Below are 25,802 nucleotides of genomic sequence, written 5' to 3' on the forward strand. Positions count from 1 at the left end.
GATCTTACGCTGTCTAGAAAAGGGCCCTTAGGATGTGTGATCTGTAGTAAACCTGAACAGAGTCTGCCACTGCCAGCTCCCACCTCCAATCGTTTGTTTCTCCATTTGGGCAAAGAGTTGCATACTGTTCTACTGATCTGCTAACTCTTAACTTCAGCATGTCCATCACCCCCTCCAGAACGGTTATGTTTTCTGAAATCAACTCTGGAATTTTTTTTCGTTCCAATTTATTCTGATAAGAAATTCCACCCCAGATCAGAAAAATCTTCTTGAGCAAAGAACCTGTGGTGAAATCAATATATATCTAGAAGCCATGCTGCATTAGAAGAAAGGATATTTTGGTGAGAAAATCACTTATTGGAAATGTTTTTCTCAGCTCTAGAAAAAAACCTGGTTTTGTCTGGGGGATCTAAACTATTTGGGAGATGAACTCTGATAAGTGGGGCCCTTCAGATGGCTGTTCTACACAAAGTGCATAGCTGAACACCAGGAAAAAAATTTACCTTTCCGCATGTCAGAACCAACATGTGTGTCCCTGAGTAGAAGTTGTGCACTATTCTCATGGCCCATTAAGAATAACTTCAAATTCACTTCACTCTTTCTTTTCAAAATTCTGTTGATATTTGGTCCTTAGAGCTTTATTCTAGTTTCCGTTTGGTTTTGATCAGCTCAAATTCATTAATGTGACTTCAAATTTTTTCAGATTTCAGAGCAGGTTCTTTGTAGGAAGTCCTGTTGGATTGTTTGTCCAGTGCTGTCTGTACTGATGTATTGCAGATATTTACGAAAAGCAGAAACCCCTCATCTTTCATGTGTGCTTGCTTGTTTTTTAGTCTCACTCCTCACACCTCTTCAGTGTTTTCCACAGTAGTGCGTGTGCTCTGTATTTTAAAATCTTCTGCTGTGTATTTGGTTTTATGGATGTTTCTGGTAGTGTCTATTTTTTTTCTTAGTTGAAAAATCTGTTGCTAGTCTTCCATTTAGCTCAAAGATGCTTCTCAGTATTGTGCTGCATCGAATGCATAATATGTGTCTGGTGTCTTACATATCTATCTGAATTTAAGAAACCATGCTGCGTTTAAATGAACAAGCATTGCTATGTGTTTTAAAATAACTTTTAAGATCCTTTGAAGCAGGTGTGAGTGTTTCATTACTGAAAATTCCTTCCCTGTGTGATACAGCTACTCCACAAATACAGTGTCTTAAAATGTGGCCAGTTTTATCTTATGAATTTTTGTAACTCTTTAGCTCTGGGCTACCGTGAGTGTTATTATCTCTCGAGCCAGTCACATATTTCTCAATATTTTATCCAAGTTGCCTATATGATACTGCCAATGCTCTGAAGGTTTCTGTCCTTAGCCCTGAGTTACTTTCTGTCTGTGTGCTTCCAGTCTCATTACTAGACTCATCTTGCTTTCTGTAGGTGGCAGCAAGTATATTGTTCTGCTGACGCTCTCTTTCATCTCTCTCAAAATGTTTGCTGTGAACCCAACCCAAGGAATGTGCAAATAGGTGTTTTACTGCAGAGCAAATACTTTGCAAACACGCAGAGTTCTGGGTATGATAGGAACACATGATTTTTCTGAAATACATATTCAGAGAACAGAATAGCAACAGTGTGAGAGAAATCACTGCATCAGTTTAGCGGTTATGATGAGAGAGAGCTCTCTGTGGCAAGGGAGCTACATCCTATCCCAGATTTCTAGTCTGAAACTATCAGCACATCAGGGCCCTGGGGCATCTTGTTGCCTCTGCAATGGCTCATACTGGCTCCCTACACAAACTGCAGAAGAGCAGAGATAAGAGGAGAGAGGATGAGAAATGGGATGGGGGGAATGAAGTGCAGAAAAGGTAGGTGTGGATAAGGAATAACATGCACTTGGGCATTCTTTGCTGGTAAAATTGCTCTGAAGCAGCTCTATAACTTAGCACAATGCTGAGCATCCCTAAAGCAGCTCTAAATTTCAAGTAACCTAAGTTGTTCCCTAGGTTCAGCAATGTTCCGTATATTCTGTCCTATATGTATTGCTCAGAGCATTTAAGAAGCAACAAAATCTGTCTCTTCCCTTGTCTCAGAAGGTACCAACCTGTCTCTTGAGTAAAGCGGTGAGAGCTCTGCATGAGGAAGAGTTGTACTCCGTTACCATTCCCATCCAAATGGGCCCTTGCATTTTTCAAAACATATTTATCTTCAAATGTCCTCCGCTGGAAGTTAAGTCCTATTCAAAGGATCTTCTCGTTCCATCATATTCCCTTTTGAAAAATATGAGGCTGGTTACCTTTCCTGAATCAAATCCCCTCCGTCGTTCTCTGTCTTTGCACTCGTGATCCCACGTATATGTCTAACCGTATGCCAAGATCCAGGACGTTTTCACAGTGATTTTCTGCAAACCCTGTCCCATGGACACCATGCTGTGACATGGCAGGTTTCCATTGGTTTGTCCAAACAGTCAGTACTCTCCTTTTCATCTGCCTAATTCAACTGACTTCATGGAGTTACTCCTGTTTCTACTCCTATCAGTGGATGGAGGATCAACAGGTGCCCCTGTGGTTTCATCATGTAGGTTACTTTAAACTCCGTCAACTGATGGCAGTTATAAAGCAATCACAGTAATAGAAGAAATTGTTCCACTCTCAAGAATTAAATGAAAAACTAGATAGTGAAGTGACTGTGCAAATCTGAGCTGGTGATATCAGGTTGGGAACACTGGTCACGTAGACTTGCAAAAAGTTACGCTGACATCAACTGAAACAGGAATTTTAACAAGTCTTCGCAGAGAAAGTAGGGGTTTAATTTCAGGAGTAATCAAATCTGAATTGTTTTGACTCTGACCTAAAAAATCCCAAACTGCCAAGAGCAGACAGTCCTACTGGAACTCGGTAACATTTCACAGCAAACGAGGATGTGACTCATGCTGTTCGTGAGGGCTGGATCATGTAACCTGCAAGTCTCAGCTCTCTCAAGTCTCACTCCAGGCTCTCCTTCAGGCATGCACTACCTAACAACGCTGGGGCTGCTGTCTAAAGCAGGGAGTTTTTCTTATCTCTGGTCTCTCTCTTCCCTTGTTGTCTATACAGCATCAGCACCGCGGTGCCGCTGCGGTGTGCAGGGGAGGATTGATGCTCTAAGTATGAACTGTGGTCCATTGTATTTAATGTGCAAGGCAGTATGGACTGCCTAGAAGCAAAAAGGAGAAGAACAAGATCATGTATTTTTTTTTTTTTTAAAAGTTTCACCTACTGTCAAGCAATATAAGATTTTCTTTTTTGTTCTCAGCTGCAGGGAATGCCTCGGGAAGCAGAGCACTCAAGCTTTTAATTTACTTTCCCCTTGACTCTGTGCACATTGCAGTGGAAGCAGACTACAGAGCCTCACTGTTGGTCTATCTTATAATTGTTCTTGTCTGAAGGAATTATACTTTACTGCTAACTGCAATATGCTGCTGCTTTGCTGTCTATTATCCTCATGAATAAATGAGCAGGAAGAAGTTGAAAATAGGCCCAATTTTGATCATGTATAAAATCTACCTGCACCCTTCGTGCAGTACATTAACTGCACTCTTACCTTACTGCCCATGAGTAAGAAATTTCCTTGTTTATTTTGCAATGAAAAGAAAGGACGTGGAGGAATATAGGTCTAACTTACAGCATTGTGCAAAGTGGCAGAAAATGGCCAGCTTCTACCCATTGAAAATACAAATGCTTCTCTATATCCCCACTGCAAAATACTCATCCTGTAGCACACTTGGAAAGAAGTGTGTCAACAGGAGCAGCTGTTTCTTCTGTCTATGACTGCTTTACTATCATAACTACTTAAACTCTTCTCAGTCACTGAAAGAGCTCTGGAGGCTGATTAGAGAAAATCAGAGCAGAAGCAGCCTCACAAACAGAGATTTTAATCCTATTTTGCTCCATAATATCTAAAAACATATCTTCAGAAACATTCTCCAGAGAAAAACCAAAAGCTGCTTTTCTTCGAGAGAAGCTTTGGGTTTATGGGGGAAGGAATGAATTTGCCTCCGTCACACAACAGTTGAACCCACTCTGGGCTATTGCATATTCTGGTGGTGCTCTGCGAAACTTTCACCTGGCTTAGAAGAGGTGAATGTCTTATTTCCTTCATTTCTCTTTTCCCCACATCTTCATTTCAATTCAGCTGACCGGTCTGGATTTTGTAGCTTTTGGCTTCCAAACTTTCCAAACTTAGGTCTAAAGTTTTTTTGCTTTCTGCTGTACTTTTACTTCTTCTTTGGGCTTCTAGGCATATATATACACACATATAAAACTGTTCAGGACCGGTGGATAAGTGGTAGAGAGGGCTGTTAATTCCTTTCTCTCAGGAGAAACACATTCTCTGTCCAATTCAGATTATGTGCTTCGTCTGCTCCTTAGAGGTAACGCTGTAGTTTACTTGCATGCAGATTTCCAGAACTTGCTTGTGAAAGGCTGCATCTCACCTGAACAGATAAAACTTGGAGAGCATATCGTGAAATTAATCATAAATGGCTGTGGTGTTCCTTTTTATACTGTATGTGCAGGCAGGTTTCATAGAAGAGCAAATGGGCCTGAGAATACTTCATATGACAAACAAGGCATGTGTGAAACTTTTCTTCCTTAAGTCAATATCTTAGCAAAACTGATCTAAAAGACCAAAAATTATTGGTAAGATTTTGGATGGAAATCCTGTGCTGTATACAGTAAGCTACACAAGCCTAGTCTGGTGCATTTAGATGTCAAAATTTGGTCATCTCAGTTGGTTTTCTATACATGTCTGCATTCTAATATTATATACTATGCCATGCAATATTTATACATATATGCATTTATGTATAAACTTCACACAATAAAGTATATACATATACATGTCTAAATTTGCATTCAAATAGTTTAGAGGGAGAGATGACAAATAAAGCCAATACAACACAGAACAGTTGTACAAAGAAAGAGAAGTCACTTGTAAATAAACAGGAGGCTGGGAGACAGCCCCGAGCATCCAAGCGAATGCTACAGGTCTGCCAGCCAGAAAATTTTGGGGGGATGTCTCAAGCTCTACATATGAGAAAATTTTTGTTGCGGTGAAACTTGGAGCTTTCAGAGCCAGGAAGATGAAACAAAAGCTCTGCTGGCAGAGCAGAAAACAGAGTGTGTTTCAATCGTAAATCACATTTGGGTCTTTGGAGTCAGAGAAAACAATAATTAACAAGGATGATCACTGTATTTATTCCGTTAAGTAATATTTATTGGAGTCTCTGAGAATTTTTTGTATTTGAAACATTCCCTGAGATGTTCAGCCTGAAAATGAAAGAAAAACAGTTTATCGTGAAATATAGACTTCTGTGCTGAATGCCATCCAGGATTCTACTGATAATGTCAGACTGATAATCACCTCCTGTTCGCTGCTGATTTTATAGTGTTTGTCACAGTTAACACTAGTGAAATGTACCTAGAGAGCCTGTTATCTATGAGCCTGTCTTCAGCACTTGTTCTGATGCTATGCTTGGAAGATGCAATGATAGCAATCATGTAGTCCATCATATTTATGGGACATCTTTGGCACTGAATATTACCTGTAAATTCTATCAGGGGAAAGCACACTGTGCGACAACTAAATAGCAAACAGATCATAAAATGCTAAAACCTCCTAGGGACAGAGCGTGGTCATGTCACTCCTGGGGTGTAGCCACATAAAGTAGCTCCCACCTGGAAAACAACAATAACCTTGAACTGGGCAATATACATGAAAAGGGTTATAGAAAATATCACTGGGAGCCAAGAGTAAGAAAGCTGGGCTGAGCAAACAACATCCAGGCAGTCTTGAAAAATGTTGGTTTTAATTTAGTGGTTTCTGTGTGGTGGCATGAAGGGCCTAATCTTCTGTACAAATGAAAACAACTTCTTAGGGCTTTAAGTTCAGCTCTGAGAGCAGCTCTTCTAGATCAGACTGTGTCAAGTGCCGGTGTGTGAGACGCGGTTTGTATTTTTGTTATGAACAGTTAGCTTCCGTGGATGTTTTCTGCAGTTAATTACAGTCATGTTTTCTTCATCTCACTTCCATTAATTATTTATTGCTGAAAAGCTGTTAATGAATTTATACATTTAATGGATAGTAACAATTAGAGATAGCAGTCAAGATCAGAAGATATTTAGGCAGCGAGGCTTTTCAGTGTTTGAACCCTGCTTCCTTGCTTTTTGCTATCACTTTGCTGCATAATATTAACACACTGACTCACACGCTTCTCCAAAGCACATGAGGAAAGCGAGCTAATGGGAAAGCACAAGCAAAAGAAGGGAGAAGAAACCTAGGATCACAGGACCTAGGCTGGAAAGCATCTCCACTGCTGCCATATCGAGTCAATGTTACTGCAGTGACAGTGCCGCGTGTCTCTTCAGAAACACACCAGGATCCAGCTTAAAATTTTTCAGGTTTTTGTGCTGACTTCTCCTGTAGAAGAGAGACTCCTGAAACTACACCTGGTTCTAATGATTAAAAACTTTGTCATACTCAGCATAAATTGCTCAGTTTACATTTGCGGCCAGTTTGTTTCTGTGAAAACGGTCACATTTTTCATCATCTTCTACTGCATTGTGCCAACCCATTAGTCTAGGTGGTTCAACACATGTAGCTCCTACTGTATTTAAGATTTTTTTTTTGTTGCTTATCCATGCTTAAATTGCCATCTTACACATTTGTGTACTGGTACCACAACATACACACCTAACCTAGGTGTGTGGTACCTAATCACACATTATTTCCCTCATAGGATCCTGTCATATTAATTGCACGAGAAAGAATGAATTCAGTGGCTTCAGAGAAAATTAGGTATTATTTAATTTTTTGAGTGCTTGACTTTGCAAGCCAAATAACTATAAAATGAAGTAACTTTTAATATATATGAGTTACTGAAGTTCTTTGTGGTAACAAAGTAGCTTAGAATAAATTAGGGTAGATACCATATTCATTATGCACCATTACTATAAAATATGGGCATGCATTAGCTGTAAAGGTTGAGATATTTTTATTTTCAAATCCATACACTCTAAGGGTGATGATCCAACCTTCTTAATGTGAAAGTATTCATTTTAATGAGCCAAGAATAAGGTGGAAATGGAATCATTACACACACTTTTCAAAAGCAGAAAATCAATGAACTTTTGACAGCAGCATTCAAAATAATGTCATAGCGATTTGCCTGTGCATTATTGCCAGGTTTTGTTACTTTTCTGTAGTGCCAACATGCTCATTAATTTATCTTCTCTTTGCAGTCTTATCCCTTGGAATGATAAAATAATCTTGCACTTTGAGAGAAGAAATATGGGTGACAATGTTACATTTTTAAAGGCAGAGAGTCTTTGCAAGCAACAGGTGAGTGTGGTTTTGCTCTGCTATTGTAGGTGTTAATAGAGGCACACTGACCAGTGTATTGCAGATCTGTCCTGTCATGGATATTCTTGTTGTCCTCTAAACAAGTTGGCTCTTTTTTATTTCCTTTGCCCCTAAACAGTGCTGAGTTTCATCCAAGAATGCAGGTCCAGTTTCTGAAACTTTAAGGGTCTTATGCAATTTCCAGGCATCTGTTACTTTTCTTCTGGCCTCTTGTAATTTGGTATTATCATCAGACCTGATGAATATAAAAAGTACAATAGTAGTGTATATTCTCTTAGTTATTTATGAAGATGTTATACAGTTTTGTTCCCTAAAAAGAAGCTCTTGAAGCACCCTTACCTTTTCAGCTTGAAAATTATGACTGTTTTTTGTCTGTGGACTATTAACCTTGGTTTTATATCTTCCATATATTTTATCCAAGTTTCTTTTGCAAATGAATCTCACATATCATTTTATACTGCCATTAATACTGCTGTGTTCCTAGGAGCTCAGAGGCTTTAATAAAACATACCTGTACTTGGCCTACTTCTTTCTTCCTATACTGGCATTCATTAAAAACAACTCCACTGAATTCCGTAGCATTACACCTGGTCTAAAACAAGAAAGCAAATTAGGCCAATATGTTTGCTGCATCCCTTCACGTACTTTTCATTTTCAAAGTGCTGTGCAAATATAACCAAATAATTTAAATAAATATGGGAATGCTTATAAAAGATGACTAGATGTGTGAAATTATCTATTTTATATTTTTTTTATACAAAGACAGGTTTTTGTGGGGGATTTCTCACACACCCAGGTTTTGAACAGGTTTGGAGCCACACTGGAATGGCATTTTCTGTAACACGGAATTACGTGTCCTTTGGGAAGCTCGGAATCTAGTGAGAAGTCCAGGGGAGTGTTACAGATAGAAATTGATAGCCAAGGTAACGCATTCAGATCTGCAGAGCTGAAATGCTGGTTTTTTGCATCTAGCAAAGTGGAAAACATATATGTCAACAGTAGAGATTTCTGTTAACATCAGTATTATTGCTCTCTGCAACTGCAAGTCAAGAACTGAGTAGATTTACGATACCATGGTAGCAATACAACTAAAACACAGAGGATTAGCAGGGAGATGGCCTGAAATGGGAGTAAGTGCTCAGTTTAACAAATGCTCTGAAACTTGAAGAAAAAATAGCACCAAAAGCTGACGAACATCTTGGCACAGAGATGAGTAAGTTTTAGCAGCAGGTATTGTTGCCCAGTCTGTCCACGCTCAGAGTAAAACCGTTTTCTCGATTGCCGAGGCGTGGTGTGCATCAGACCCAGAAGCGGCCGTGAAAATGCCGGAGTACCCTATAGGTAGTTCATTATGGAGGAACTTAATCATTTATCTGCATTAGGGAAGAGGGTTAGATAACCAAAAGCTAATTGGACAGTAGCCATTCAGCCTTATATAAGCCGCATGTGGACAGACACAGCTTTTGCAGGCACGAGAAATCACCGAGGAAATTTAGCTTTTGCTAGGGAGGTAGCTGGTGACTCACCTTTCTAAATTGGTGGAGGTGACGGAGGCTTTCCGAAAGGAATGAGGAATGGCTCAAGCTCTTCCTATATTTCATCAGGAATTTAGGAATGAGCCCTGTGAGGCAGAAAATATCCCCAAACCTTGCATATTTGCTGCATGAAAAGGTTTTTTTGAAGTGGAACTGGATTTTTTTCCATTTAAATGAGATTAATGTCAAAAAGTATATGACAGTTTGAGTTTTGCGTGGCTTTCAAGCAGCTATTTTGCAGGCATCTCCAGAATGTCAGCTTTAGAAAGCTACAGATGAAAAATAAAAATTGCCATGTACAATTCCTTGGGATAAAACTCATAGATACTGCCTTAACTGTGCTACTCTATCAGTTTAAGGCGGCGAAATATGGACCTGGGATAATGGGAGCTAGCAAAGCATTTCTGAAATGTTTACAGAAGCTTCCTTCTGAAAAATTTTCACCATCTGATGTCCGGTGTCAGCTGCAACAGGGACTTCTGGAGAAGATGTTAGCTCTTGTCCTTTGATTGAAACAATAAGGAACTTTGTGATTAAGACCCTTGGCATGTCATAGGGGTTGGCTCATCTTTTCCTGGTGTTCCTTTGCACCATTTGTTTCTTGACACAGTTAATTTGCTGCAGAATATAGGGCTTGGACCCTAAGTGTGCTGGATACCTGGTTCTCACTGAGTCTGGGACACATCGGTGACCAAATAACTTTTGGAGTTTGAGTCCAAAAACCTGTTATTGGCCCGTGCTGGGTGGAAATGCAGGCTAACGTCGGGTTGTTGCCAGGCCTGGAAAACTGATGGCATTCCCAGGCATCCCTGGGGGAAGGAAAACTCAGTGTCTAAGAAACATTCTGCATTGCTGCTTTGTCTTGTCACTGAATCTATAAATGAATCTTGATAATGCCCTTCTGGGACTGTGCGTTTTAGGAAAGGTTTTGAGGCTGGTTTGTCATTTATTAATATTCTACCCTTCAGCGGAAATTATGACAGTTGGAGAAACAGTTGCAACAGAACTTTGCCCTTGTATTTAAATATCATTAAGGTATGCTATAATCTCTATAATACAGGCTGTATTTAGAGACTTACTAGGCTTTGATTGATGAATTAGAAGCTAGAAAATAATTCATTTAAGCAACATTCAGTTTATAGACCTGGATGGTTCATTATAGGGAATGCTGTTGCATTCATTATGCATCACAGAGGAACATCATTTATTTAGGACAGGTGGTTTTTTTAACCAACTAAAATACTAAAATATTTTACTAACCTCTAAAATGTTTTGAAACAGGAGATGTAGTCAGATTTATTTCTGAGGAAGAAAGTAACCAAGTTAAGTTCAAATTAGTTCAGCGTGCTGAGTAAACACATACTTCTGTATAAAATCGGAGTCCAGATAGTGCCTAGAAGCTGACCCCAGATGCTTTAATAGGGGCAGCCCTAGGTTAGTATGGGGGAGTCAATGTACATAAAAAAGTCTCATTAAGTATCTTGATGAATTTGAGCCAGCCATAGCACTTTATCGTTATCCCCCTATTTCCTAGTATTGTTTTCTGTAGCAGAAATGGACTTTACTATTTGTGCCCATGGGAAGTAAACTCAGGTCAGAGAGTAAGTGACTGGTGGATAGAGCTTGGCATCCCTTTTTCAAATAATTTCCAAATTGGAAAAAAATTGTTAATGTTTCACAGAGGGACAAAGAATGTTGATCTCTGAACTGTCCACAGACCAAAAATTCAGAAAAAAAGTTTCAATTTGGGGTAACTGAGACTTTTTTTAAGATTTCAAAACATTTCATGTCGGTTTTGACCACTTAGCTTGTATGTGGCAATAATAATAAAAAAACCTGTCCCAAAATGTCAAGAGAGAAGATAATTTCAAACAAGAGGGGAAAATGTTTTCATTTCCAAATGCCTAAATGGCAAATACAGGGTGGATGAACGGAAACTCTTCTTTTCTTGCAAATCCTTTTCTTTTTGGCAGACTTGGCTTCTTTTTTGATAAAAATTATTTTAACTGAGAATTTCCTAGACTGACCATACTGACAAGCATCGAACTTCCCCAGCGAGCTGCGTGGCGCTGGTGTCGGTGGGGTCTCGAGAGCCAGCTGGATGCGTGTCGGGGGGGCGGTGGTAGGAGGATGCTCAGATGTGCCGTTCCCTGGTGGTGTAACAGCCCAGGAGGATACAAGTTTCAAGAAGATTTTAGAATCTAGATTAGGGACCGGGTAATTCTTCTGCTGAATACTGGATCTGAGCTTTAGGGAAAATTTGGAACTTTGGAGGAAACTTGAAGGTATGGTCATGCTGCAGGGTGAAAATAAGTGCAGGGATTATTGGGGAGTTGGTTGCAATAATCCCCTGCACTCCTGTCAGAAGTGGGGAGCAAGGATAATTTTTGATGCATGTGCAATATTATTTGCAATTATGCAAATACTGCAAAATTTCAATTTTTTTTCATTTCTTCTCTGTTCATCAATTAAACATTAAATGTTCCTCCTATGAGCCAATACAGAGTGAACATGTTAAAGCTAACAAGTCATGCCAAAAGCAGGGGTTTTTTTGTGTTAAAAGCTTGATCCATTGCAGCAATAAATCTGCTGCTTTCTGAGCTATGGATTCTCCTGCAGTACGGACTGAATAATGTTCATGATAGTGGGCTTGACTCAACTCCCTTATTTCCGTTTAAAGTAAGAATTATTCTGCAAACTTGAAAGGGATTGCAGAACAACAAGAGAGGTATTGGGTTTGGTTGTGGTGTTTGGGTTTTTTTTCCTAAGAAGTAATACAGATTAATGTAACAGCCTTTACATCTTTAGAGTCTTGCTAATGTTGCTCCACAATGATGGAGGACAAGTGTATTATTATTACTATTAATAATTATTATTATTATCTGTTATTAGTACTATCTTCTTTTTTTATAAATTGTTGCCTAATAAAACAAGATGTGAAGTTTGCAAAAGGGACTGTGATTTTTTGTTTGTTTTTATTACAGAGTAATTAAAGATCAAGTTTTCATTTCTTGTTAGAAGAAATCAGGTTGTAATAAAGGTAGAAGTTGCTAAAATGTGTGTCTGAGAAAGCCAGCAACTGTTACCCACGTGGGCCAGTAAACATGAGAAAACACCCTGGCCTCTTGTTATGTCATTGAAAAATACAATACAGGTCACTATATATCTTTCAAACAGGCATAGTTTTATTGGATCTAGTGTTTTTTCTGATTTGTTTTTAACCTATAAATTGGGAAATAGATTTAAGCCCTGTCATTACATTCTGCAATAACAACTGGCAAGTCAAGGCACCTGCTGTGCCTTGGCTATGATGTTCCTATTGGAAGTATGGAATCCATGAATATGTTAGTGTGAGATGGAAACAGCAAGGCTCTGAGGCAAGATAGTTTCTCTAGCAAATTGCTGGGAAAATATGCTTTGGCTTCAAGGTGCAAATGTATCATCCAGTATTAATGAGTATGCCCTGTTGTAATTGCTACAGGTCAAAACCACTCATGTTGTGAAGATAAGCACCATGCATTTCTACAGGGACACTGAACGCAGTAGTTGCTGCTACAAATTGGCATGAAATGGTACTGGATGTCAGAGATCAGAGCTTTGTCATTTTAATTCCTGAGTTTGCATCCCATGCATTGCAATCCTCTCCTGCCCCTGAGAACAGCCACCTGTAAGCAAATTGAGAGCAAATATGGAACTGGATATGTACATTCAACATCAAGAGCTGCCATTTAAAGTAGCCTTGCCATTCTTATACAAGTTCATGATACCTAACTTCAGGCTTGCAGCTTCAGAGATATCGGAGTCTAACAACACTTCACAAATTATGTACTTTTGTGGGCATAGTTCTGGCCAAATAATGAACAGCAGCAATCACTCTGAGATCAGAGCGGTCCAAGAAGCTTCCTAAACCAAAGCAGCAAGAGCAGACAGGGTTTTCATCCCAAGGATGCTTCCTGATAACTTTTTCTTGTGGATGGGCTGTAGAGGTAGAACTGCTCTTTATGGTAGGTTTTATTTTTAATTGTTGAACACCACTTCTACATTCTATAGCTATAGGAGGAGAGTTGGGCAACCCCCTCTGCTTTTATGCCATGTATATACAGTGTTCCTTTTTCTTTTTTTTGTCTGTTTGCAGCTCTAGAAAGGGCAGATCTGTAACTTCATTCTTGCATGAGCTGGAGATAGAACTGAGAAGTGAAAATAAAAACATCTCTCTCCCGGTGGGCTGGGGAGTGCCAGAAGCAGCCTGGTGCTCTCTCTGGAGCAGGGGGTCTCTGAGTGCCCCTCTGAGCATCATCCAGACTGCTGCTTTTGGGGGAGATTTCAGTTTGCACAAGGTAACCCCAAGTAGTCAAACAACAGAATCTGCCTGAGCTCATTCTTTTTGTTTGCACTGTTAATGCTCCTGTGTAGCCAATTTCTTACCTTTTTCTTGGTGGAAAGAGATTCAATTTCTCCTTCTTCCTACTACCTGAAGTGAGATAAATCACCTAGCCCATCCCCACCTGGCTTTCACAGGCTGTGATTGTAATTACTGCTTCCATGCCTTTTGTCTGGCTGCTTTGGAAGGAAATTTTAAATCATTCTGTTCGGGAGGCAGAAATGTCAAAGCTGAATTTTTGCCTGCTCTATGTACTTTGGGTGGTTTCCAGTGTCGGAATCTAATGGATATAACTTCACCTGTCACCTGCCCGGCGAGCTGCATGGAAGGAGGGATGCTCTGTCTTATCGCTTTGTCTTTGTCTCAGACTCTCATGGATCAAGTGAAAAAGAAACCCCTTATTTCTGTGATCCTTGAAGTTCTTGAATATCAATGAGCTGGAAAGATCAAAGCAAATTCTAAGCGCTCACTCTGGCACAACTGTGTTGTGGCTAAGGAGCATGTCCTTAGAGCTGCATTGCCCCAAGAGCTGACAGAGATCAGACTGTGACCACGAAAATGCCGGCGTGATCTCTGATTCCCTTCTTGTACCACGGCATGAGCCATCAGCTGGTGTTTGACTGAGTACAGACTGTTTCCCCTTACCGTGGCCTCGTTGCCCCATTTACAAGCCTGGAGCAAACTTCATACTTGCCTGTATGAGTGTGGGCTGAATGCAGGATGAAGGCTTAATAACCCCGTTGAACCCTTTGGTTCTTCTGTTTCACCAGTGTAAAAAAAAAAAAAAGGTGGTCTTAAACATCCTTATTCCTGTATAAACACAGCTGAGTTGCAGCCTCCTCATGTCTCATGTAAAACAGGCTATATAAGTGTCATGGAGGGAAAGTCATTTTATCCATGAATATCTGAAAAACAGACGGCATTAACAGTATCGGTGGTAGGAGATGCTGTGCAATAGTGTAGGCTTTTAACAGTTGGAACAACTTGTACAGCTGGGGCTAACTACAAAGAGGCTAAGTTTCAAGGTTTTAAATTTTTGCTGCAAGGACTGAACACAGATCTTGCAGTGCCAGTGAAAAAGAAAGTGATTTTTTTTTTTTTTTCACTGAGAAAAGCACAAAGTGCTTCCTAGCAGCTCAGCCTATGAGTGTGTGTACCAGGTTCTCTTTAGACACAGCAATTTGGCCATGACTTGAACGGTTAAGTGTTCAGCGGCAGCCTGTGTCTGAGACCGCCGCACGGGGAAGAACTCATGCAGGGGGAGATGAGGGAGACGGGGTTAGATTCCATTAATGACTTAGCTATTAAGAAAATTGAAGCTAATCTACCATAGTGGATTTGCCCTGGATTCAGTTTTTGCTGTCTGTTGTTTAATCCTCACAGAATAGTGCACTTTTCCACTCCTTCCTTGTAAAAGGAAACATTTTCTCAGTCAGCAAATCAAAATTTTCAAACATATCAAGAAGCAAAGTTAATCTGTAAATCAAAACACTTTTTCATATGTTTTGTCTTAACAATTATATTCTACAATGTAGAGGGGAAAAATTTATTTGCACTTTTTTGCATAAATTGTTCTAGAAATCTAAATTAAATCTAAAAAATGCGGTGATGGAAAAACATGCAAGGAGGATACAGAGACGAGGACCTTTTTCCCCTTCTGTGATCAAAGCAACATAGTCTCTGTATCTGCTATAAAATCCCCAAAAGCCATTGAGACCGCTTTCTTTCTGATTGCAGATGTTATGGATATTTGTTTCAAGTGAGACTGATCTATATTTTTTATAAGAGAGTGAAGTAATTGATTTCAATTAAACCCTGCTCTACTTGGAGCATTAATGAGCTCATTAGCTATTTTCCAATGAATCCATCCTTTTCTAAATGTCTTATGTCATCAATAACAAGGAAGTTTCTTGGTTTTAAATTATTAATCCAATTTATTAAATACCTTTCTTAAAACTAAGAATCTTTATTTTCCCGTCTGCATAGTCTGAAACATACTCAAGTGAATGTCTGCTTTGGCTCTTTTAAATTATTTTTAAATGTCTAGTGTCCACATTTGAAATCTGTAAGATAAAAATATGTTACAAAAGATGCCTTATATGATGTCTCTGTTGGCACCACTAACATATAGCTTACAGAAAAGCTTTGAGCTAACAAGGTCATTTAGCAATGCAATGTTTTGTAAGGTTTTAAAGGCTTCAAGACTATTGCCAACTCTCTTTTTAAGAGAAAAAAATCCACTACACTTGATCATTTTCAGAATTATTGGCAGACAGCTTTTTTTCATTTGGTTTCTGTTGGCACTCACAAGATTGGATATTCATTACTCCTGACCGGGTGGTTCTGTAGCAGCTCTTTCCTCAGCAGAATCCATCTCCTTACCGAGAAAAACGGGGAGCGCTGTGTTTTCAGTGGATGTTCTTGAAGTCCCTCGCTATTAAAAAAGAAGTTAATATTTGTTACTGGTTAAGCGATGAACAGTTTGCATGAAAAATTCCTGAAAGAAAAAGTTTCAAAGGTTTTAAGTGATTAGTGCTTGAATTTAGTTCCCAGGGCTGTGTAAATGTAACCTGCAAACATCATGAGCATCTACGAGTGTTGCAAGATTTGACTGATCAGCAGAGTGATTTTTCAATGCTTTGCACAAGTGTGATGCACTTTTTAGTTGATTTTTCAGGCATGCTTCCGTTCGCATTTTCCACAACCGTGTCATTCCTCACTTATTGTTTTTTATTTTCTCTTGGGAGAAAGGAGTCAAGCCTTTAGTTACCAGCTGATGGGGCAGCTCCACTATGAAAGTCTCTGTATTGCCATGGTCCTGACCGGGGGAATAATCCTGCTCCTAAACAGGCATCAGTGTATTTCTCATTCAGTTCACTGCAAATGAGAACAGACCTGTTTTTTGCTGATAGAGGATAATTCTACCAAACAAGATTTCATTTACCCCTGGATTTCATCACCATGATTTTGGGCTCAAAGGAATTACCAGTTATAAATCCACTTTAAAGCAGAAGCATCAAATACACAGAAAACTGTTTCTTCACTTTTGTATCCGCTGGGGTGTGATCTGATGCCTTCTGATATCAAAGATCATTGTTCCGTGGAAACGTACATCTTGGATTTTGTACTATGTCCCTCTCAGCTCCTGTCCAAAGAGGATGTCCGTGTGTTCAGGGAGTGCTGGTGTGGAGAGAAGCAGAAGTTCTCTGGATAAAGTCTAAAGAGGAACACAAGTGTCTAAAACTAGATGTAGGAGGTCTCTGCCTGAGAGTCATCTGACATGAATAAATGTAGCCCTCTGACATGGAGGTGCTGGAGCGTGTCCAGAGGAGGGCAACGAAGGTGGTGAGGGGTCTGGAGAACAAGTCTTGTGAGGAGCAGCTGAGGGAACTGGGGTTGTTTAGCCTGGAGAAAAGAGGCTGAGGGGAGACCTGATCGCTCTCTACAACTGCCTGAAAGGAGGTTGTGGTGAGGTGGGGGTCGGTCTCTTCTACCAAGTAACTAGAGATAGGGTGAGAGGAAACAGCCTCAAGTTGTGCCAGGGGAGGTTTAGATTGGATATTAGGAAAAGTTTCTTCACTGCAAGGGTTGTCAGGCATTGGAATAGGCTGCCCAGGGAAGTGGTGGAGACACCATCCCTGGAGATATTCAAAAAGCGCGTAGACAAGGCACTTCAGGACGTGGTTTAGTGGGCATGGTGGTGTTGGGTTGATGTTTGGACTCGATGATCTTAACAGTCTTTCCCAGCCTAAACGATTCTATGATTCTCTGATTCTATGCTGGGGTCCAGGTGCTGCTGATGTCTGAATAGCTCTAGCCTGGCTCTAAGCAATCCTGACATAACTGATGCAATTGGACCTTTTATAATAGATGTCTTTATTTTGAAAACCCAGCTGATGGGGTAAGGAGGAGGACAGGAGGGATCATTGATACTTGCCCTATGTAAAATAGCGTTATGGTTAAAGAACTTGTCAAAGCAATGCCTGACCTTCCTCAGCAGGGAAGGGAGTCAAACTGATGCTAATTTTCCAGGAGTGTGCGCTAACCACCAGGCTACTGTTTATATCGGCTTTCTTGTGTATTCTTTTTTCCATTGACCACCAAAAAAACCCAAAGCAATTTATGAGATTATTAAAGAGCAGTAGCAAACATTCAATACTTAGAGTCTGAGGCAACATGAGGGATTTACATGAAATTTTTTGAAAGGTGAAGCTGTAATCATTATATTCCCTACATTCAATTTATGCAATTCTTAGTAGCAGTCTGAATTCTGTTAATTGGTAGTAATTTTATGTTCCTCTGTGAATTTTGCTGGTGGTGATTTTCTTACTGGGTTGTGATCATCTGAAGACTGTACTTCTGTGGGGGAAAAAATTCTTTTAAAATGTTACACTACCACATAACCTTACTTAATTTGTAGGCATCGTTAATTGGTTTATTTTAAAGTAGTGCTTTTCAACATATTTCAGTTAACATACTAACATTTTCAACTACTTTTTCTCCTCTTTGTTTTATCTCATCTCTTTATGATCACTCGATTTCAGTGACTCATTTCTCATGTTTCCATGGGTCCATAACCATATCATGCAGCCCACCTTTTTTCTCACCTTGCTCTATTCTCTCAGAACTAATTTTATTCTGCTCCTGGTGATTCAAAAATATGAGGCATCAAAAGATTTAAAAAAAAAAGGGGTGGTGGGGAGGTGAGCTAAAAGAAAATGATACATCCACAGGCAATTGCGGAGGAAGGTTTAGGGAATCTTTCACATTTGCTTTTTCAATTTTTTAAAGGTTAAAATTAAAGAAGCACGGGGCTGAGCATCAGGCAAAAGCTTATAAGGCTTTGCTATTCACGTGAATGTAGTTTTGAGCCTACTCACTGTAAGACTGCCAGTTTGTTCACTTCCTAATGCACCTGTGAATTCCAGCCCATTAGCTGAAGGAATCATCACCACGACGTACGGCACCCAGGCATTCCAATCCCAGGCAGAACTGCCATTTTTCAGCAGTTGCTGTAATAAGCAGCAACTTGGAAGCAAATTTTTCCACCTCCCAAAAGTTCGAACTTCAGCATTCTTGCCCCTCTTCCCTCTAGCAGCACCTGAAATAGGAAGTTTAATATTTGAGGCTCTTCACTTCTGGTGGCTGTGCTGGGGTTCTTAAGGGAAAGCTGAGTGTTCAGTGGCACTTTCCCCCCAAATTCTGAAGAATAAATTATGGCTGTCAGCATTTGGGTACTGAGGCATTTTTGATTCATGCCAGGATGACAGAAAAGCTGTTACCTATGTCTGATTCATTTCACAGCTCAGTGAGGCCACAGGTACCTATCCTAGCACTAGATTAGATGCCAAGGATGCTTATTAAGAAAACAGTGAGATATCTTCACAAACAGAAGCTCAGGCTAAGCTGTAACACGAGGTGCGAGAGAACACAAGGAAAATTGCATGGATAGCCCGTTACAGCCTGTATGGGTCTCTTCCTCGTTAATCTGAAAGTACTAAATTCATTGCAAATTAAAGATTAACTGCATTTCCTTTGTAGTGACAGAAGTTCAATGAGCAGAAACAACATTTCAGCAAACACTGTTTCTCTCTATAGAAAAGAGCTTCTTCTGTAATGAAATGTTGCCAGAATATCCAGCTGAACAGGCCAACAGTTCAGTAACTAACCCTGAAGTCCAGAAGCAGAAGTACTTTATTTTCTCTATTTCTCTGGGTAGATGAGGTACATGATTGGTTCCTTCCATTTCTACAGATCGTTAGTTGTATATGCAATTAGATATACTTGCCTACTTGTATCTGATCTTGAGTAAAATTTGTGGAAGTTTCACTGCTGTTTATAATGACTTTAAAATAGACACTAATCCCAGTGAAATCTTGGGTTTTAAAGCACTTTGGCTGTTTTCTCTGGAAACTGAAGGATTGAATTTTGTAATTTGGTATAATCTTTTTCAGTTATATTGGAGTTTTTTTATACAGTATTATTGTCTGGTTTTCTCACAATGTAGTAAATCATGGGTGGCCCCAAAGTCATGCTTTTGTTACAAAGAAGAAAACACCCTTCTGTAGGACTAATTAAAAAAAAAAAAATAGTTTTGCTGACTGACTCAGTGAATTTTGAGTAGACACTGTGGCCTGGGTGTGTATATATATATTATTGATAACAGGTGATCATTACTTGCAGAACTGTAGCTGATTTAGAGATAGAAGAGAGACACTGTTAATGAAAAATATTGAAATTGGAAAGAGATTCATGTTGTAGAAAAGGGAGTGTTTTTAAAGTCTTTTGACATTTACACTGTTCATCGTCATGGTGACTATGTTTTCAAATAAATTGTGTCTGAATTATGGGTGTAGGTTATATTAAAACAATTCAAAGTACAAGGAATAATATACTTCCAGTAGCATCAGACGCACATCATGAACGAATCTGGTCTTGGAGGAGCACCGACCTTTAGGAGTCTGATGCAAAGACTGTTCATACATTTGAGGTTCATCTCAGGTTCTCTGCATAATCAGCTGTAATTGCAAGTGTTTTTTTTAATTTATATAAGCTAGAAACAGTTTTTACATAAAATCTAAATTCTTCATCTCGCCGTGTGGTTCCACCAGATGAAGCTCTAATAATGTTTATGCACTAACACACCTCTAAGAACATCTGAACTAAGAAAATGTGGCAAACAGCCATGCAACTTTCATTGGTTGCAACTACATGTACGCCTTCAGATTCATCTGTGGACTCAAAGATGTACTATAACTGCATGTGAAATAAAGTTTAAGGAATTAACTTCAAGAGCAAGCTGTAGGGTCAGGAGAGGGAAAATTAATTGATTTGGACCAATTGACTTGGAAGAACTTAAAGACCCAGAGAAGAAACACTGATTCATGTTTCAGCCTGAGTAAAGCACATTTTCTTGGGTTAAAAATGTTTTTTCCAAGCTTCATAAAAGCAGACAAACCAGAACACCTACAGCTGAATACTGAAATAGTATAGTTCATACTATAAAGCAGGGGTGGGGGGAAATGGTGATGCTTATAGGCAGGTAATGACCGATATGGAAAATATAAGGAAAGCACAAATATCAGGTTAAAGAGCTTTTCAAATGGAAGTGTGATACTTTAGCTGGAAAATAGTATTAGCACATTGACTTTGTTTAGGCATTAAGGAAAGTTAAAATCATATGAAAACTAAGTTCAATAACAAGTCTAACTACTAATTAGGGCAACTGTTAAAATCTCAGTTGGGAGAGCAGAAGGAAACAAAATCATGGTTAGCTGATGAAACTTAACGGCAAAGCTGAAATGCAAGAAGGTGTCCCAGATGGAGCATTGTTTCTTTCCCTGTGCATTGCATCTGGTGCTGCAGACAGACATCAAGATAAAATGTAGTGAATTAAAGTCAAGCATTTGTCTGGCAGTCTGCACGACCTGATTACAAAGACTGATTAGGGATTAAATCCTTCTGACAACTGAACCGCTTAATAACAGAGGTTTCATAAGGCAGAAAGCTCAAGGCAATTGGACTGTGGAACAATTAGTTTTTCTTTTGGTAGAAAAACAAAAATAAAGAAGTACTGAAAAGCCCCAGCGTATTCATCGCAGGTAGTTTATTTTTCTTTTGTTTATTTGAAAACTTAACTTCCTTGCAGAATTAAGCATTGACCTTAAAAATAAAGCATTTAAGGGGAGGGGGAAAGGAAGCAAGCAGGCTGAGAAGGAGCGTGTGGAGTTTTAGCTGGCTTCAAAATGCATTGAAACTATTCCTGTGAGAAAAGTTTTGCCACTTCTTAACACAGTCATCAACTGGAAGCAGCTCAAAGGCGGATTTATAAGAGTTGATAGTTAGAAAAAATTGACATCTACCAGACTCTGATGTGCAGAGTGGAGAGAGAAACTGGAACCAGTCTCTGGAGCTGAAAAACTTTTCGATGGGACAGTTTGGGGTTCAGATTCACAGCTAGACCCTTTTTTTAGGATTGAACTAAGATGATAACTCATGATAATTTTTCCTTTTTAAAGATTCCTTGATCTTTTTGCCCTTCCTCTCATAAAGTTATGCACAGAAAATCAGAAGAAATGGAAGGAAATGGCTTTTCAAATGTGAAAGCATCAGTGATAGCAGAAGTCAAAATATATTATTAGCCAATTTCTGAAAACAAACTCTACAATTTAAATCATGCTTGTTTGTCAGTGTGTTCTCAGTTTATTTTTCCCTTAGGTCCGATTAAGTCTGAGCTAATTAATCTAGAATTACGCCAGCATTACCAGAATAAAGTGATTGTTTAGCATAACAAAGCTGGTAATTAGTATAATTCTAGAGATAACGTTAGCACCAGCAGCAGTGAATACCTCTGTGGGATGTACAGCCAAATTGGGACTATCTGGAGACACCTCCCTTCAACAGCGTTATCTTGACTAGCTCTGTTACCTTGAAGCTCTTCTAGTGGTAACTTCTTCCTCCGTCTTGAACAACCACAAGCTCTTCAGATCCGTAACCGCAGCAGCTTTTCTTGAGGAAGCTTGGCCACCTACAGATAATCAGCCTTTTGTGCTTAGCAGTCAGACTGGTACCGATTAGGTAGCCAAACGTTTCCATCAAAACAGCTTGATTATCTCTGTCCTCAGGGAGTTTGCTGTTTCTTCTCCGTTATTGCTCTGAGTGCCCGGGCGGCACTTGGCTCTGTTTTCAGGGTCCCTTCCGCACCCTCTGGATTGCAGCAGCAGCACAGTGGGTCTACGCTGGAAGTAACACTTAGAGTCATGTGCTGAGGTCACAGCCTCACTAGTCATTTAAGAGATTAAAAATAAATTTTCTAACTCATAGTGTCAAATAAAATGCAAGTCTAGAATAAGCTATGTTGGTTAACCATCCGACTTGTTTCCAAGGCCAGACCTGCTCGTTGCGGTTGGAGCAAATAGATCTCCGCATGTTCAGCAGCTGTTTCTTTGAGGCTGTTTGGTCTTTTTCTTTTTTTTTTTTTGAAGGTACCAATGTTGCCCACAGAGATTTGGAAACATTGACTTCCAGAGGTGAACTGCCCCAAAGGCACCTTAAAAGGTACAGCGAAGGGATGATGCAGTGGATGCCTTCTAGATCCTCTGCAGCCAAGTCCTTGCTCTTCAGCAGCTTCGAAGTGTCTTGATGGCATCGGTACAATTCGAGCAGGATCAGTGGACATGAAGTAGAGAGGCTAGATGTTTTCCTGGCAGTGCAGCTGGGATGCTCCAGGCAGTATCTGCATGTGTGAATTCCCTCAGATTTGACTCACGTCTCAAAGAATAATTAAGAACCCAAATATTAATTATTGAACACAGATTAACATTTCCTTTGAATACTCCAATCAAATTGGCCAGGAAGTATCAGCTCACAGTATCTCAGTGGGGTTGCTACAAGAGCCCTTGAAGGTCACATACCTACTGACTACATTACATGTAAGGAAAGCATAGGGACCACAAAGTTTGTGCTTGCCAGCACTTAGAATTTTTTTCTAGGTTCTCTGTCTTGGCTGAGGGCTGACTTGGAGGTAATTTTACTTTCTTTCAGTAGCTCGTATTTGAGTGTCTGGCTTTTTCACTTTAGCATAATTTTTAGTTAGCAAATATATGATAAATTTCCTTCTGGACTGGCTGAAACATGGCTTGACCTTGGTTAACTGTTTGCTATTTCCCAAGACGTGAAATATAATTTAATCATGAATTTTGTAACGAAAATTGCCAAGAGAATCTCATGTAATTAATTATTTACTAGTATAAACGTTTTCTGTGCAAATGAGAGAGGTGATTTAAAAAATTTAGTTCCTATGACCCCTGCATGAGATTACAGTATTCGAGGGACTGATACAAGCAAACTCTTTTTTTGCCATCTTCTTTCTTAGCAGACTAAGGATGTGATCATCTTCATCCCTTGCTGTAAGATTTCTGGGGTCTTATACTCGCATCTCACAGGGGAAATTAAAACCTCTATTATAATTTCCATGCCGTAGCTGGATAGTAATAGTTAGATATTAGGAAGATTTTCTAAGAGTAAGGCAAGTGAAATTCTGCAGTAGATTGCCCTGGGAAGTTGTGGAGTTTCTGTTAGCTGAGGTGTTTAAGAACAAGCTAGGCAAACATAGTCAAATTCTTTGTTCGGTTCAAGTGATCTGGCATTATACATAATTCCCAAATCTGCAACACTGCGTGGCAACATCCTCAGCTGGCATAAATCTGAGCACTCCATTATGTCCTCAAAATTTCAGACGTGCCTGTTCTTAAAAGTAATTTAACTGTCTACTCGTTACAGCTATTTTCACATGCCTCAGTCCATCTACAAATCTCATGTTTTGTAGTGTATAGGTGTGGAGAAAGGCAGGATAAAGTTTCTGTAATTCATGCATCTGAAGTTAAGCTGGGAAAAAAGCAAAGTAAAGTGGTAGAAATTGTGGTTTTGGGAAAAGCAGCATATTGTTGTCAGAGAACAAGAGTGAGAATCAGAAAATCCGCATCCTATTCACAAAAGTTCCTTTGACTTGCTGCGTGACATTGGATAAATCATTTTAATGATGTTATTCTATTCCTACTCTCACTTTTTGTCTGTTTGTTTACAATGCTAAGTGGGACTTTTTCTCTTCTTTTTCTCTACAGTACTTTGTCCAGCACAGTCTTAGCCTGTACCTGGAATTCCTGAGTTTCACTGGAAATGATAAATATTAACTGCAGTGAGGATCATCTCTTGCTGTGCAAGTACATAGTACCAAGGAAAAGGCACCCCATTAGGTTGAAGCACCACTTAAATTTAAGAACAATAATAACTGTGAGTATCCCATTCCAAAAAAGAATATTCTCTAAGCAGTGTATCCAATCTGAGAAACATTCACACAAAACAGTGTCCCTGCCATGGTTTTTGCACTTATGCTTTAGCAAATGACTTGCTAAAGCTGAACTTCATAGGGGAAAATTATTTTCTTGCAAGTTGAAAGTATGGCTGTCAGTGCACTGAATAAGAGAGTGCCAGGCAACTTGGGGCACTACAGTTTTCACCCTGAGCTACAATATGGATCAAGGTCTTATCAGGTAAATTGGAGAAAGGGAGACTCTGGCTGACTACCATGAGAAGTTTCTCACTAGTAAAGCCTATTAATCTCTAAAGGAGAACCATAGCACTAGAGATACCTAGCTAGGGGCTGGGCAAATCAAGAGAAAATGTACTGTAAAGAGTAATTTTTTACTGGAAGAGAGATGGCCAGGACAGTTCCCATTCTCAGCATGTGGTCTGTTCTTCTATATATTTCTGTAAATAAAAGGGATGTTTTTATCTATAATTTATATTTAACTATAGCACATAAAAATGATTTGTGTCTACTTTATAAGTACCGCAAGAATAATGTGCTCTTTTTCACTGCAGCTATTACATTATTGATATTTCTAGGACAGATTGTGCCACCCAGCAACATTTACTTATAACATACTCAAACTAACCCAATAACATCAAACAAAACCTCACAAATAAGCCAACAACATCAAACAGAACCTCACAAATAACTGAAAAAGCAAGAGCTTTAAAGTTTCAATCAATAGCAGAACTGGGTCATTATCCAATTCTTCCTGTATGTAGGCTTGTGGACAAGGCTTTAATATGAGTAAGTGGTGTAGATATGGGAAGAGCTGTGCTTTATAAAGGACAGGACGAGTGCACAGTATTGAATACACATTCAAAACACAGATACATTGCCAAGAATTTACCATTCTGCCTTTCAGTTTGATTGCAGAAATTTTACAGAGGGAAGTTCAGCTGGTTATTCCAGACCAGTAGCTGAATTCTGTTCTCTCAAGTTGGTATCAGTTCGATTTTTTCCTGAATTTGTGGCATTATCAATGGTTACAGGTTTACCAATATAATTAGCTGCAATAATAACCCAGTATAATAATAAAACAATAATAGCCTCAGATGCTAGCTGACAGACCCATTGAGCTGCCCCCCCAGAACGAAGAACTGAAATTTCTATTATGGAGTGTTCTACAAACTCTTGGTTGGCACTTAGAATCGTATGATTATTCCAACTTCTGCTGCGGGGTGAGTTCAATAGGTGCAGTTGTGTAAAGATTTACTTCATCCAGCACTGCATTTGTTAGTGTAAGGGTTAAAGATCACTAACACAAGGGTCTTTTAAGAAATCACAAATCTGAAGGAATTTTTTGTTCTTGAAATTTGAAATGTCAACACCTGAAAAAAAAATTATGGGCCCATTCTTGCCATCTCTCTTGCCATTAGCACTGAAATTGTGGGCTAGATTGTTCTGATAATTTCTTTCAGTTTCTCGATTTTAAAGTGTAACATTAAATTAATAAGAACTGTTAGATTCCAAGACATGAGGCATTTTGGCTTTATTGGCCAGCAAACCAATAGACAATAGCACAATACACAATAACATCTAAAATAATGCCATTGCTAAATAGGTGCTAAATTATGTGAAATAAATTGCACAAGCAAATGGCAAGACATTAGTGTGAAGAAGCCCCATCCT

At 39.3% G+C, this 25,802-nt stretch overlaps 1 long non-coding RNA gene across 1 annotated transcript in view; it reads left to right on the forward strand.

Moving 5' to 3' along the window:
* The window catches only part of LOC138687636 (uncharacterized), a 151,855-nt gene that overhangs the window by 92,007 nt on the left and 34,046 nt on the right, over positions 1 to 25,802 (forward strand). Inside the window, exon 2 of the long non-coding RNA XR_011326765.1 lies at positions 7,264 to 7,363. This is a non-coding gene — a long non-coding RNA (uncharacterized lncRNA). The remainder of the gene's footprint in view (positions 1 to 7,263; positions 7,364 to 25,802) is intronic.

This window comes from Haliaeetus albicilla, chromosome 11, assembly GCF_947461875.1.
Source record: "Haliaeetus albicilla chromosome 11, bHalAlb1.1, whole genome shotgun sequence".
Lineage (NCBI taxonomy): Eukaryota > Metazoa > Chordata > Aves > Accipitriformes > Accipitridae > Haliaeetus > Haliaeetus albicilla.